The sequence below is a fragment of the Saccopteryx leptura genome, chromosome 3 (assembly GCF_036850995.1).
Source record: "Saccopteryx leptura isolate mSacLep1 chromosome 3, mSacLep1_pri_phased_curated, whole genome shotgun sequence".
Classification (NCBI taxonomy): domain Eukaryota; kingdom Metazoa; phylum Chordata; class Mammalia; order Chiroptera; family Emballonuridae; genus Saccopteryx; species Saccopteryx leptura.
The window spans coordinates 255,402,507-255,414,803 of NC_089505.1; the positions used below are offsets into that span (position 1 = coordinate 255,402,507).

Here is a 12,297-nt window from a genome sequence, read left to right on the forward strand (position 1 = left end):
TTCCTCCTTAATCTTTCTATAGCCCTTCTGTGCGGAGTCTGAAGACTTTTAGGAGTATCTTTAGAGGAATATCCTTTTTCTTTGTATCGAATGCTTACAAACAGTTTCATAAAATATACTGGCCCTTTGTATTCAGGTAGACACGTCAATCCATAAAGAAAAAAATTGGGGGAATTCAGTGAGAAATGAATAGATTATTAATTTCTTTATTAATTTTAATTAATAAAGAAAAATTAATTCCATATTAATTTTTTTCCACTTTTTGTTTAAGAATATTGGCATTGGATAGACAGTCAGAATTCATTCAGGTCTTACATACTTTATGCACTAGTTCAACTTCCATAGTTAATGGATATGAGGAAACACAAAGTCCAAAACAAATTTCTAACTTAGAATGGATATACAATATGATTAGTATTTTAAAATAACTAGAGAGAGCCTGATCTGTGGTGGCGCAATGGATAAAGTGTTGACCTGGAATGCTGAGGTCGCCGGTTCGAAACCCTGGGCTTCCCTGGTCAAGGCACATATGGGAGTTGATGCTTCCTGCTCCTCCCCTCTTCTCTCTCTCTCTCTCTCTCCTTCTCTCTCTCTCCAAAAAAAAAAAAAAAAAAAAAAAAAAAAAAAAGAATAAATAAAATCTAAAAATAAAATAAAAAAAAACTAGAGAGAAATAAATTGTTGTAGTTCTGGTAATCCCTATATTAAGTTATTCCATTAGAAAGTAGTATGTTTGTTTCTTAATAGAAATCAATTCTCATTCTGCAAACCGTAAGAAGTCTTTCACTGCTTACCACAACAGGTACATAATAGAATTCAAACTATGTATATACAACATTCAGGTTATTGTTTTCTTCCATATGAGGATAGTTAGACTATAAATGTTAACTCCTGAAAAACAACCATCTATTTATAGAGCTGTTAATTAAAAGATGTAATAAAAAATGGTGCATCTCTTATAGACAAAAGCTACATGTGTAAATAAAGCATTTTAACCTCTCTGATGCTATTTTAAAGCCTGAGATAAATAAAATGCATTCATTAAAGTCATAGAACATACTAAAAAATGATCCCATACTTACCTATTTAAAGGAACTCTTTGAATATTAAATGTAGGTAGAAATATCAAAAAATTTAGGCAAACAATAAGTGGTTATTTGAAATTCCTAAATATACTTCTACACAGAGCATAAATAGCTCATACTTCTACAGAGCCCACCCATACATTGTCTAAGAACCTCAAGACCTCTGCTAGCACAACTGGGATGTTCTATGACCCTTTGTACTACTGGACGACTGCACAAGGGTCAACAGGGAGATTGGCCCAAGGCAAAACAGTTTCTAAACTTTATCATTTCCAATCTTTGAAACAAGAAAGATCCCCACCTTCATCAACAGGACTGCTTAGGGCTTGAAGATGAAAGGCAGCATTTAAAAAAAAAAGTTCACTTACATTTTGGAAAGTAAAGTGAGCATGATCACAGAAAGATAATGTTTAGAACTGAAAGTGATCTTAGAGAATATTTAATTTAATCCCCTTCTTTGAGAATAAATAAAAAGAGATTTAAAAAATCATTTGATGTCTTACAGTCAAAATGGGTAGAAGAAGGCAGGAGCTGGCACGGAGTAGTGGAAAGGGCATAGCCTTTGTGATTGACAGCATGGATTTGCATCCAGTGCTTCTAGTTACTATTTAAATGGTTTCTTCATATATAAAGTAGGACTAACAGGACCTGTTTTCTTGAGTTGTTGTGAAAAGTAAATAACATAACTTATGTCAGGTGCCTACAATAGTTGCTGGTTCTCAGTAAGTGCTTCGCAAATGTTATTGTCAATGCAGGAACCTGAACCGGGTCATCTGATTCCAATCTTGTACACTGCCCTGAACTATTATTACAGCTGGCCTATAAGATTCAAATGGTTGCTTAAAATATGAGATTCCAAATGAAAGAAATTGTGTGTAACCTCAAATAATTTCTTAAAAATATTTACAAATCATGAACAACAAGCAATACCCTGCTAATTTTAAATGAGGTTAATTGCTGCACTTTTCTCAGTGAGTCTTAGCTGTTTTCAGATGCACATAGCTCAGTACAAAGAGATGACACAAGGGACTTTTCATCTGCAATGCAGAGAGCAATACAGAGATAATTTACATCTGAACTTGCCGTTAGCTCCATATGGCATGTATTCATCGTTTAGCAAGTTCAGCGTCCTATCTTTAGAATTTCAGTGATCAGGGTAGAAATTGCCCACTTATTTATGCTTGGCTGGACTGAAAATACAGGGAGAGGAAGAAGTGAAGGGAAATGCAACTCCCTGTAAGAGTTGGCTCTGGAGTTAGGAGTTTAGGATTAACACTGACTTGTCCAGGAAGAGCAGCTTCTGCCCTAAAAAGTAAGAAAAATGCAGATGGCATGAGGTGTATGTATCTTTTGTGGGTTGCAATCATGCATGTTATTCCTGTCTGTCCCACAAAGAACTTGACTGTGGTTAACTGAGGGGTTGCCTTCCTTTTGTTCAGCACAAAGCCTCACTCACACTGGACAAAAATTGTTTGCCAAAAAAAAAGTGGGCATTAGTAGTGAGTGACATGTGATCACTTGGTTTGTATCAGCAATAGACGTTGCTCTCAAAAGTCAAATTAGGAATCAATCAACCCCTTCCTGGGGCCCCTCTTCAGAGCAAGGGAGAGAAGAGAGAAGTACTATGTTGTCCTACTAAGACTAAAGTAACCAAACGTTTCCCTCTCCCATTGAAAAGTCAAAGAATCAGTCCCTTTATACAAAAATAATTTGACTTTTCTTTAATTTTTTGCTCCAAAAGATACATAAATATTTCAAGCTGGAAGAACCTGGTCTTTTATCCTTTAGACATCATATGATCTCAATAATAGGAAAGAGGGAATTCTGAAGCCTACCCCACCCATTCTAGTAGTAAACATATCTTTAGTTCTAGAATTCTAACACTGGAACAAAGTGTGCAGCCATTTATAACTTCTGGAATATTAAAAGGATTATGAACTGTTATGAGTTGAATTGTGTCTCCACCCAACCCCCAAATCTATATATTTAGGTTTTAACCTCCAATACGTCAAAATATGACTCTCTTTAGAATTAGGATATAAGGCCAGTGGTGGTGCCCATGCAGGTTCACATTGGATTCGGGCAGAAGGTAAAGGGACTGTGGAGCAAGAGGATGGTGGGCCCATTCCACCTGGGGGGGGAACCCCTTCTCCAGCAAACAATGCCCCCTCCCAATGGCAGCAGGCAATCCGCAATCTACAATCTGCCGCCCTGAGGACAAGTACCTGGAGCCTTACATAGACTATACACACGTTGTGCTGCCCTGTGCTCATGCACCAATCAGGCAAAGTGTGAGGTCAGTTGGCAATGGGGGAAGGTCATGTGAGGAACCAGGCCTGGGAACTTTGGCTGGAACCGCCCATACCCATGCCCGCCAAAAGAAGCTTCCCAGGAGCCCTTTGAAAAAGAACGACTGTCTGTCAGCCAATGGTATTTCACCACGTCATATGAACCCAACCACCCCACCGACGCTATAAATTACCCCCAAACAGGGGAGGCAGCGGGACTTCTGTGGCCCATTTTGCGGACCAGAGAACCTCATCCGGGATGCACTCTGAATAAAGCTTTTGCTATTCCACACTTGGTGGCTATGCCCTTCTTTCTTCTTTGGCGGGGAAAATACCTTACACAAAGTACAAGCAAACAAGCCTAACACACTTGTTTGTCCAACATAGGGTCATTGCAGAGGTAGTGGAGATGAGGTCATTCTTTAGGGCTCTAATCCAATGTACTGGTGTCCTTATTAAAAGGGCAAATGCAGAGATAGTTACTCATTCGGGTAGAACACCAAGTGAACATACAGAGTGGGGTGATGCATCTACTAGAAGAAAGTGGTCTTCCCTGCCTGTTTACTCGTCCACTATTACACTATTACGAGACTTTAATAAACAGAATGGCCCACTATTTTCTGGCTCTACAGTTCCTTTACAGTCTGCCTGAATCCAATAAAAACGTGCATGGCCATGGCAGTGGCCACTGGCCTTACATAGCCTTAGCAAACTAAGGGATATATGGAATTAACTTCTTTTTCTTTTTCATAGCCTCCCTTCCCCTCCCATCCTTTTCTCTTCCCTTTTCATTCCCTTTCTTTCCTTTCCTTTCTCCCTTCTCCCATGGACTTCATGGGAAAGAAAGCTGGAAGAAAGGAACGTGATTTTCCTTTTAAGCAATTAATAGACTTTAATGCTTTCTGTAGCATTAAGAAATACAAATACTACCTGACCAGGCAGTGGCATAGTGGATAGAGCGTCGGACTGGGATGCAGAGGACCCGGGTTCGAGACCCTGAGGTCGCCAGCTTGAGCGCGGGCTCTTCTGGTTAGAGCAAAAGCCTACCAGCTTGAACTCAAGGTCGCTGGGTCCAACAAGGGGTTACTGGTCTGCTGAAGGCCTGTGGTCAAGGCACATATGAGAAAGCAGTCAATGAACAACTAAGGTGTTGCAACGCACAATGAAAAACTAATGATTGATGCTTCTCATCTCTCTCCGTTCCCGTCTGTCTGTCTGTCTCTATCCCTCTCTCTGATTCTCTCTCTTTCTCTGTAAAAATAAATAAATAAATAAAATAAATTAAATTAAATTTTAAAAAAAAGAAATACAAATACTTGTTAAAAAGCATATCCATACCTAATTGTGTCAAAAGTTTGGTAGTAGTGGGCTAAAGGAGCTACCCCAAGGGACATAGATGCCAGTGCCTTTTCAATGTGCTCAAAATCAAATCAGTGGCTTGTAAAGCCAGTTGCCATGGCCACCATCACAGCCGCCTGGCCCATGCAGGTTTGCATTGGATTCGGACAGTCGGTAAAGAAACAATGGAGCCAAAAACTGGTGGACCATCATCTTTAATCCTAGCTTGCATCCAGAGGGCAAGTAAAACACACACTGGGCTCCAAAACCCACTCATTCAGTGCTTACAAAGTACTGATTTATCCGAGTTTCCTAGAATCAAAGGTTTCTAGCTCACCAGACTTATTCACCTCTGTTCTCCATCTCCTTCTCCCTGCACAAACTTTGCACAAACTGGCTTTTCCTTCAGCACTCCACCATCTTGGCTGCTTCTCCTGGCCTCCTCCACGTGGCCTTTCTCTGCTCTCCTCTCTAATGCTAATCACAGGAACTGAGAGCACAAGCTCCAGGTCTGCCCCACTTTATAGTGTAGAAATCAAAACCTTTAATCCAATATACAAAATAGGGAAGTCTCTAATACAAAGTCACTTATCTGAAGCATGATGGGATTGCACCACCCCACATCAAAAAGGGTGGGAGGAGGCTGCCACTGAGAAGAGGGGAGTGCGGCAGGTGGAACATGGTGGGACAGTGCCACGATGTTCCGTATTGAGGGCCTCGCGCCAAAGCTGGACCCGGAAGAAATGAAAGGGAAGATGCGCTAGGATGTGATCTCCTCCATACGGAACTTCCTCATCTATGTGTCACTCCTTTTCAAGATTTTTTTTTAAATTTTATTTATTTATTTTTTACAGAGACAGAGAATGAGTCAGAGAGAGGGATAGACAGGGACAGACAGACAGGAACGGAGAGAGATGAGAAGCATCAATCATTAGTTTTTTTTTTCATTGCGCGTTGCAACACCTTAGTTGTTCATTGATTGCCTTCTCATATGTGCCTTGACACGGGCCTTCAGCAGACCGAGTAACCCCCTGCTGGAGCCAGAGAACTTGGGTTCAAGCTGGTGGGCTTTTGCTCAAACCAGATGAGCCTACGCTCAAGCTAGCGACCTCGGGGTCTCGAACCTGGGTCCTCTGGTCCCAGTCCGACGCTCTATTCACTGCGCCACCGCCTGGTCAGGCTATGTGTCACTCCCTTTTATCCTAAAGAAATTGGACAGCATATAAAGATTGGACATCACATGTGAACGCATGATATGAAGAACTTGGTTCCAGTTTCTCCTCTGCAAATGAACAGGCCCAGAAGGATGTAGGATACTCTTTGATTGAATGGACATAAAACTTCTACTTGTTCAGAACAAGTTTGGTTGTGGTAACTGACCTTCATAGCTAAAACAGAAAACTATTTGGGAAGTATGAAAGACATTTTGGGGTCATAGTACACCCTTATGCCTGTGATTTCAGCCTCCATGAATGTTGATATAATTGTAAATAATGTCAAATTCAATTTTCTAGCAAGTATTAATTCTATAAGGGACTATGTCTACAGTGGCCCTGTCTTGTCAGTCATTTTTGTTGACCTTTTTACTTCCGTCTGGAGTATATTTGTCGAAGAGCTCCTTATGATTAGTAGTTATGTTTTATGGAAGCCAGCACACAAAAACCACAAGAACATTCAAGCACAGAACCATTAGTCTGTATTTTTAATAAATGTTTAAAAAAAAAAAAGGGTGGGAATGGCTTAGTCCTAAAACCAAGCTCCAGGCTACAAGGATCCTGCCTGCCCGCAGCCCACCCCCAACACACATTAATACAATCACGCCCATCCCAAGCAATCGCCTGGGTGACAGGCTTCCATGTGGGCAGCGCCATCTTTAACAAAGTGAGCATAATATATTTTATCTGCCCAACATGGCTCCTAAAACTCAACGGCTTATTTCAGGCCCTCAGAGAACTCCAGTCTTTCCCTTGTTTCTTCCACTGTGGCTTTTCCCTTCTTTGACTGAAGGACCAATTTTTCAACTTGCTAAAAAAAACTACTTTGTCCAGACCTAGCCACTGGCTTCCAAAATGGAGCAGAAGCTATTTTCTGTTACCTTTTCTTTTTTCCCAAGGTGTAATTCTACCTGCCTTCCCCCTGCTCCACCCCCAGAAAGAGGTCTTACCCAGGTTGTCCCCTTCCATTTTCTACCAATTACAAAATGAAAGATGAGTTTCCAGGATCATCACTTGGCTATTGCATTCTTCTGAGTGGTTTTTTTTTTATCCACAATACAGAATCAAGGCCACTGACACTTACATTTAAATATCAGTGCACACCCACACACCCTCATACAGAGTTGTTTTTTGTTTCCTAAGATGACGCTACTAGATAATAAGTTCCGATGTATGTGCACTTGTGCCTGATAAGGCCACTCTAAAAATATGAGATCTTCTTGTGTCAAATGGGCCTGATACCTGTTCTTATACTAAAAAATATCCAGACCCCAGAACTGCTTGGTGTTCTTAGAGCTGCATTTTCATCCATACTGGGTGTGTTGCTTCTGTTCATAAAATGGAAAACTCTAGACCTCCAGCTACCTAGGTCTATAGGTTTCCTAGCCATTTGTGATGTCACAACATTCACTGATGCTCTTCCAGGCAAATGGATATCTGTCATTTTTGCCTGCCCAATGTTCATTCCTCCTCCTTCCCTAGTTTCCCCATTTTCTGTCCTTGAGGGCTAGGTGCTGACTTTATTTACCCATCCCTAGACCTTAACCATTAGCAAGAGGAAGTGCACATGACCTAAGCAAAGCCAATGCATCTCAATTAGGGGTCCTGTGCTGAAATTACTGGGAAAGAAGTGCTGTTTCTATCTGACTTAAAGTTGAAAGAATGTAAGCCCGGAATTTCTAGGGGCCACCAGGTAAAGCGACTCTCCAGAGAATGAAGCCAAGATGAGAGATAGAGAGATCAAGAGGAAGAAGGTAGTGGGATGTTATCTTGATATCATCTGCATCCTTGGGGCCAGCTAAGCCTGAAATTTTCTTCTGTAAGCCAATAAATTCTTTTTTGCTTAAGCCACTTTGAGATGGGTTTTCTGGCATTTACGACTAAAAGCATTCTAACACAGCCGTTGTTTCTTGTGGCCTTTCTTTTGCCTTCTGCTTGCTGAGCATACTGTTCTTGTGCATTACCTTTAGCCCCCTCAGAACTGAGTGGGGGTGAGCTTCACTTCAATTTTAACATGGTAGTTAGTGACTATGCTGTTGCTAATCTTGTTCTTCCACTTGGAGAATTTATACCGCGTTTCCCCCCAAATAAGGCAGTGTCTTATATTAATTTTTGACCCTAAAGACGTTGCTAGGTCTTATTTTTTTTTTTTTTTTGGTATTTTTCTGAAGCCGGAAACGGGGAGGCAGTCAGACAAGACTCCCTCATGTGCCCGACCGGGATCCACCTGGCATGCCCACCAGGGGGCGATGCTCTGCCCATTTGGGGCATCGCTCTGTTGCAACCAGAGCCATTCTAGCGCCTGAGGCAGAGGCCACAGAGCCATCCTCAGCACCTGGGTCAACTTTGCTCCGATGGAGCCTTGGCTGCGGGAGGGGAAGAGAGAGACAGAGAAGAAGGAGAGGGGAAGGGGTGGAGAAGCAGATGGATGCTTCTCCTGTGTGCCCTGGCCGGGAATCGAACCTGGGACTCCTGCACGCCAGGCCGATGCTCTACCACTGAGCCAACTGGCCAGGGTTGCTAGGTCTTATTTTCAGGGGATGTCTTATTTTCCCATGAATAAAAATTCACATTTATTGTTGAACAACAACAACAAAAAATCAACATTTATTAATACACTGTAGTCATGTCATCACACACATCAGCATAACCAGTCAAACTCTGAATTCCATCAAGAATTTCTTGTGACTCTATTTCCATGTACAACAATCCACCCTGTTTCCCCGAAAATAAGACAGTGTCTTATATTAATTTTTGCTTCCCTAAATCTAGCAATGTTTTATACTAGAGTCAGGCAGTATAGCTGCCTAAAAGGTCAGAAAACATCCTAACTCATTATAGGCCTATGACCTAGTTAAGAGCTTAAAACTGTGCTAGTACCATCTGTCTGTCAGATTTTGAAACATCAGGATGATCTTGATTTATTTCTAGACTTTGTCAATCAGTTTATCACATGCTATCTGCAAAGCAGAGCCTAATGACATCTTCGTACCAGACTGAGTATAGGATTTTCTTGGTGCAAGTTTATATGCGGCTTTGGTTTTGAAGCTGCTATAAAAATAACTGTTTACAGATGGTTTCAATGAACAGCAAAAATGCCCCAAATAAAGTAGAAAATAAAGCTATTAATCCAAATGTACTGGAAAAACAGTCTTAGCAATTTCTAAGCAAGGGAAAAGAGGAAAACAACAACAATCACCACCTAGGCTGTATCTATCCCAGCTGACAGCGAAGGACACACAGACTCCTTATTTAGCGCTTTCCAGGACACATCCTACTGAAGGATCTAAGTATCTTAGAATTGGGAAGGCCACACTGTCACGGAGTTTGATTTCACTTAGCATGTGTATTCTATATCCTTCCTCAATCCAGGCTCCTTTGAATAAAATCAAAATGTCCTCAAGGTTGGGTGTCTCCGCTCATTTCCCTTATTTATGGAAAGTATTCTCTTCCGCTCACCATAGCCTCTCTTCTTGTAACTTTAAAATACCAGTATTTTATTTAAGGACCTTAGAGATCATTCATTCTGACAATATCATCTTGTGCCCAGTGATCTGCCTTCTGGAACAGAATATCTAATCACCTCCTCTGTACTGGCCCATTCAATAAATTATAACAGCATTTGTGTTCTTCCCATCACATTTTCCCCTCTGGGATAAATATGCCCAGGTGCTCCACCCCTTTCTTAATCTAGTCAAAATTCTTTGAGATGCTACCCTAATTCCTGCCCTCCGATTCCCCCTTATGATATTATACAGTTTCTCCAACATCCTACAACTATTTGATCAGAGGCTAGGCATTTCCTTCCATGTGCAAAACTAATAGGAAAAAAATTGTCCAATGTTTCATATCATTCTATTTCATGTATTTATATAGAACTATTTTATGTAGTTCTCCATAATACTTCTACCCTGTCAAGCATAATAGGGCTTGTTATAAATGGCCTGTCAATGTTTTTACAATTAAATTTGTCAGACTCCAGATCAAGGACAATCAATAGCATAGATTTGTGCTGTTGGCAGGCACCTTAGTTACCTAGACCAGTGGTCCCCAACATTTTTTGGGCCACGGACTGGTTTAATGTCAGAAAATATTTTCATGGACCAGCTTTTAGGATGGGACGAATAAGTGCACAAAATAAAATTATGCGACAGGCGTAAAAACTGTGGTATTTTTAAATATAATTGTCAAACTTATGAGACAAGCATCAAGATGAGTCTTAGACGGATGTAACAGAGGGATCTGGTCATTTAAAAGAAATAAAACATTGTTCAGACTTAAATATAAATAAAACAGAAATAATGTAAGTTATTTATTCTTTCTCTGTGGACCAGTACCAAATGGCCCATGGACCAGTACTGGTCCGCGGCCCAGGGGTTGGGGACCACTGACCTAAACCAATATCTCACTTCAGTCATGCTATCTTACAAGTATTCAGGTTTTTAAATACTTTAAAAAATATTTTCATATATGTTATCTTAGTTGATATTCACTTCCACTCTAGAAAGAAAGCTAGGCAATGTGTTATTCTCGCCACTCTGCAGATGAGGCACTATTAGGGCCGGTTATAACTGCTTAATGGTAGAGGTAGGACTCAAGTCCCCAAACTCTTGACTTTCGGACTGCTGTTTGTTTTCTTTAGAGCTTTTGTCCTTTGTCACCAAACAGCCTCACATTCCCCCTAGATAGCACTACTGCATGAGCAGCTCTCTAAAAGGGTGCAGGTGTAGAACCCTTCACCTATCAGCTGCTACCCAGTGGTCCACACCTGAAAGAACTCAGATCTTCTGGCTACTAGAGTCCAGTGATCTCTTGTTAAATTTCGAGGCTTCACTCCCGTCCCTCTTGTTTTATGCACAAACAGTTGTGAATTCAGTAAATACAATGACAATGTTGGAAGGAATAATAATTTTAAGTTTATTATTAAACCACCTCTCCTTCTCCTCCTCTCTTCCCAAATCCACTGATGGGAATCAGAAGCTCTATTTGTCAAATGTTGCAAGAAAAGGCAAGATTAATCTTAAGTCATAGCTAACAGTGAGTAATGATGGGAAGGAAAATGAAACTCTTTTATCTGTAGGATTCTCCTTGTAGAACCTGAACCCCACCCACCTTTGCCTTTCTCTTTGCCTTGCATATAATTTATTTATCTTCAGATTCAATAACTTGAGAAAGGAGGGAGTGTGAAGGTGTGGGTGACGTCAGGGGGCACTAAAAAATGATGAAGGAGAAGCTGTGCATCATTACGGGCAGCACATTGGGCTGGACAGTCTTTACAGGAGTAGATCTCCAGCTAGGAACAGAACTTTCCCATCTTTCCTTAACCCAGTGAAAGAGTTCATAAAGAAGATACGAGGCTGGAAGCGGTTTCCTTTTAAGACTCTTTGGTTAATATTTAAAAAAGTATAAAGAAGGACAAATCCCTCAATATTTGGGGAGAAATTTTTACTCTAGTTCTTTTACCTGCATTTGGATGGGGACAGTGGGAGGGGGTGAGTCGCTGGGAAAAGAGAGGATTAATATGCTCAAGTGTGCTCTGGACAAATGCTCAGATAAAGCATGCCTTGTCCTTCTGCCTCTTGAGTCTGCCAAGACTAAAATATAGCCCAGGATAGTTTAGCTGTGGTTTTAGCTCCAGACCGCCAGACATTTGGCACAAGACACTTTGTTGGTGATAGTCTGGGATTTAACCTTGAAATCAAGTTGTTATATAATTTAATGATCCAAAACCCTGTGCATACAGTGACTAATACCATTTTACTTTTTAATGTTTCTGTCAATATGAATTTTAGACTTTGTGTTAAGGTTCTTTGTCTTAAGTCTTTCATTACGGTTGAGAAATTTGTTTAAAAAACAGATTAAAAAAACATTTTTAATAGTGAAGAGGCATGAGGTATTCCAAGACCCCTGTTTTAGGTCTAGCTACCTACTAGGACCTTAAGACAACAATTGGAATTTTAAAAGAGCCAATGTGGGAGATGGAAGCAGGTGGAAAAAAGTACATAAAACAGAAGGAAAACAAAAATAATTCAAAGGAAATTTTTGAATGCTACAGTAATTAAACTGATTATTAAAGGAATGACAAAAGCTTAAATTTTATTAAGTACTGGTACCAGTGATAAAATTTGTAGGGGATAAAGAAAACTTTCTGATCTGTTATCAGGTAATGTCACCTTGGCTTTCTATGGGGAGGTTATGGTATTGCTAAGTTTTTCATTCATACGTACTTAGGTAATAAAAATAGCAAAACCAGCCAAGAGGCATCTGGGTTCCTAAATTGACTGATAGGTATGATTTTGAGTCAATGTTCTGTGGTTTGGACAGTGATTAAGCCAGTTTGAATTTTTGTGAGAGGTCAAATAAAACAGGAAT

General features: G+C 40.5%; 1 protein-coding gene and 1 pseudogene across 1 annotated transcript in view; one reads left to right on the forward strand and one right to left on the reverse strand.

Moving 5' to 3' along the window:
• Positions 1–12,297, reverse strand: part of EHBP1 (EH domain binding protein 1) — a 571,353-nt gene that overhangs the window by 406,215 nt on the left and 152,841 nt on the right. The window lies entirely within an intron of this gene.
• On the forward strand, positions 5,410–5,937 carry LOC136397904 (mitochondrial import receptor subunit TOM5 homolog; annotated as a pseudogene).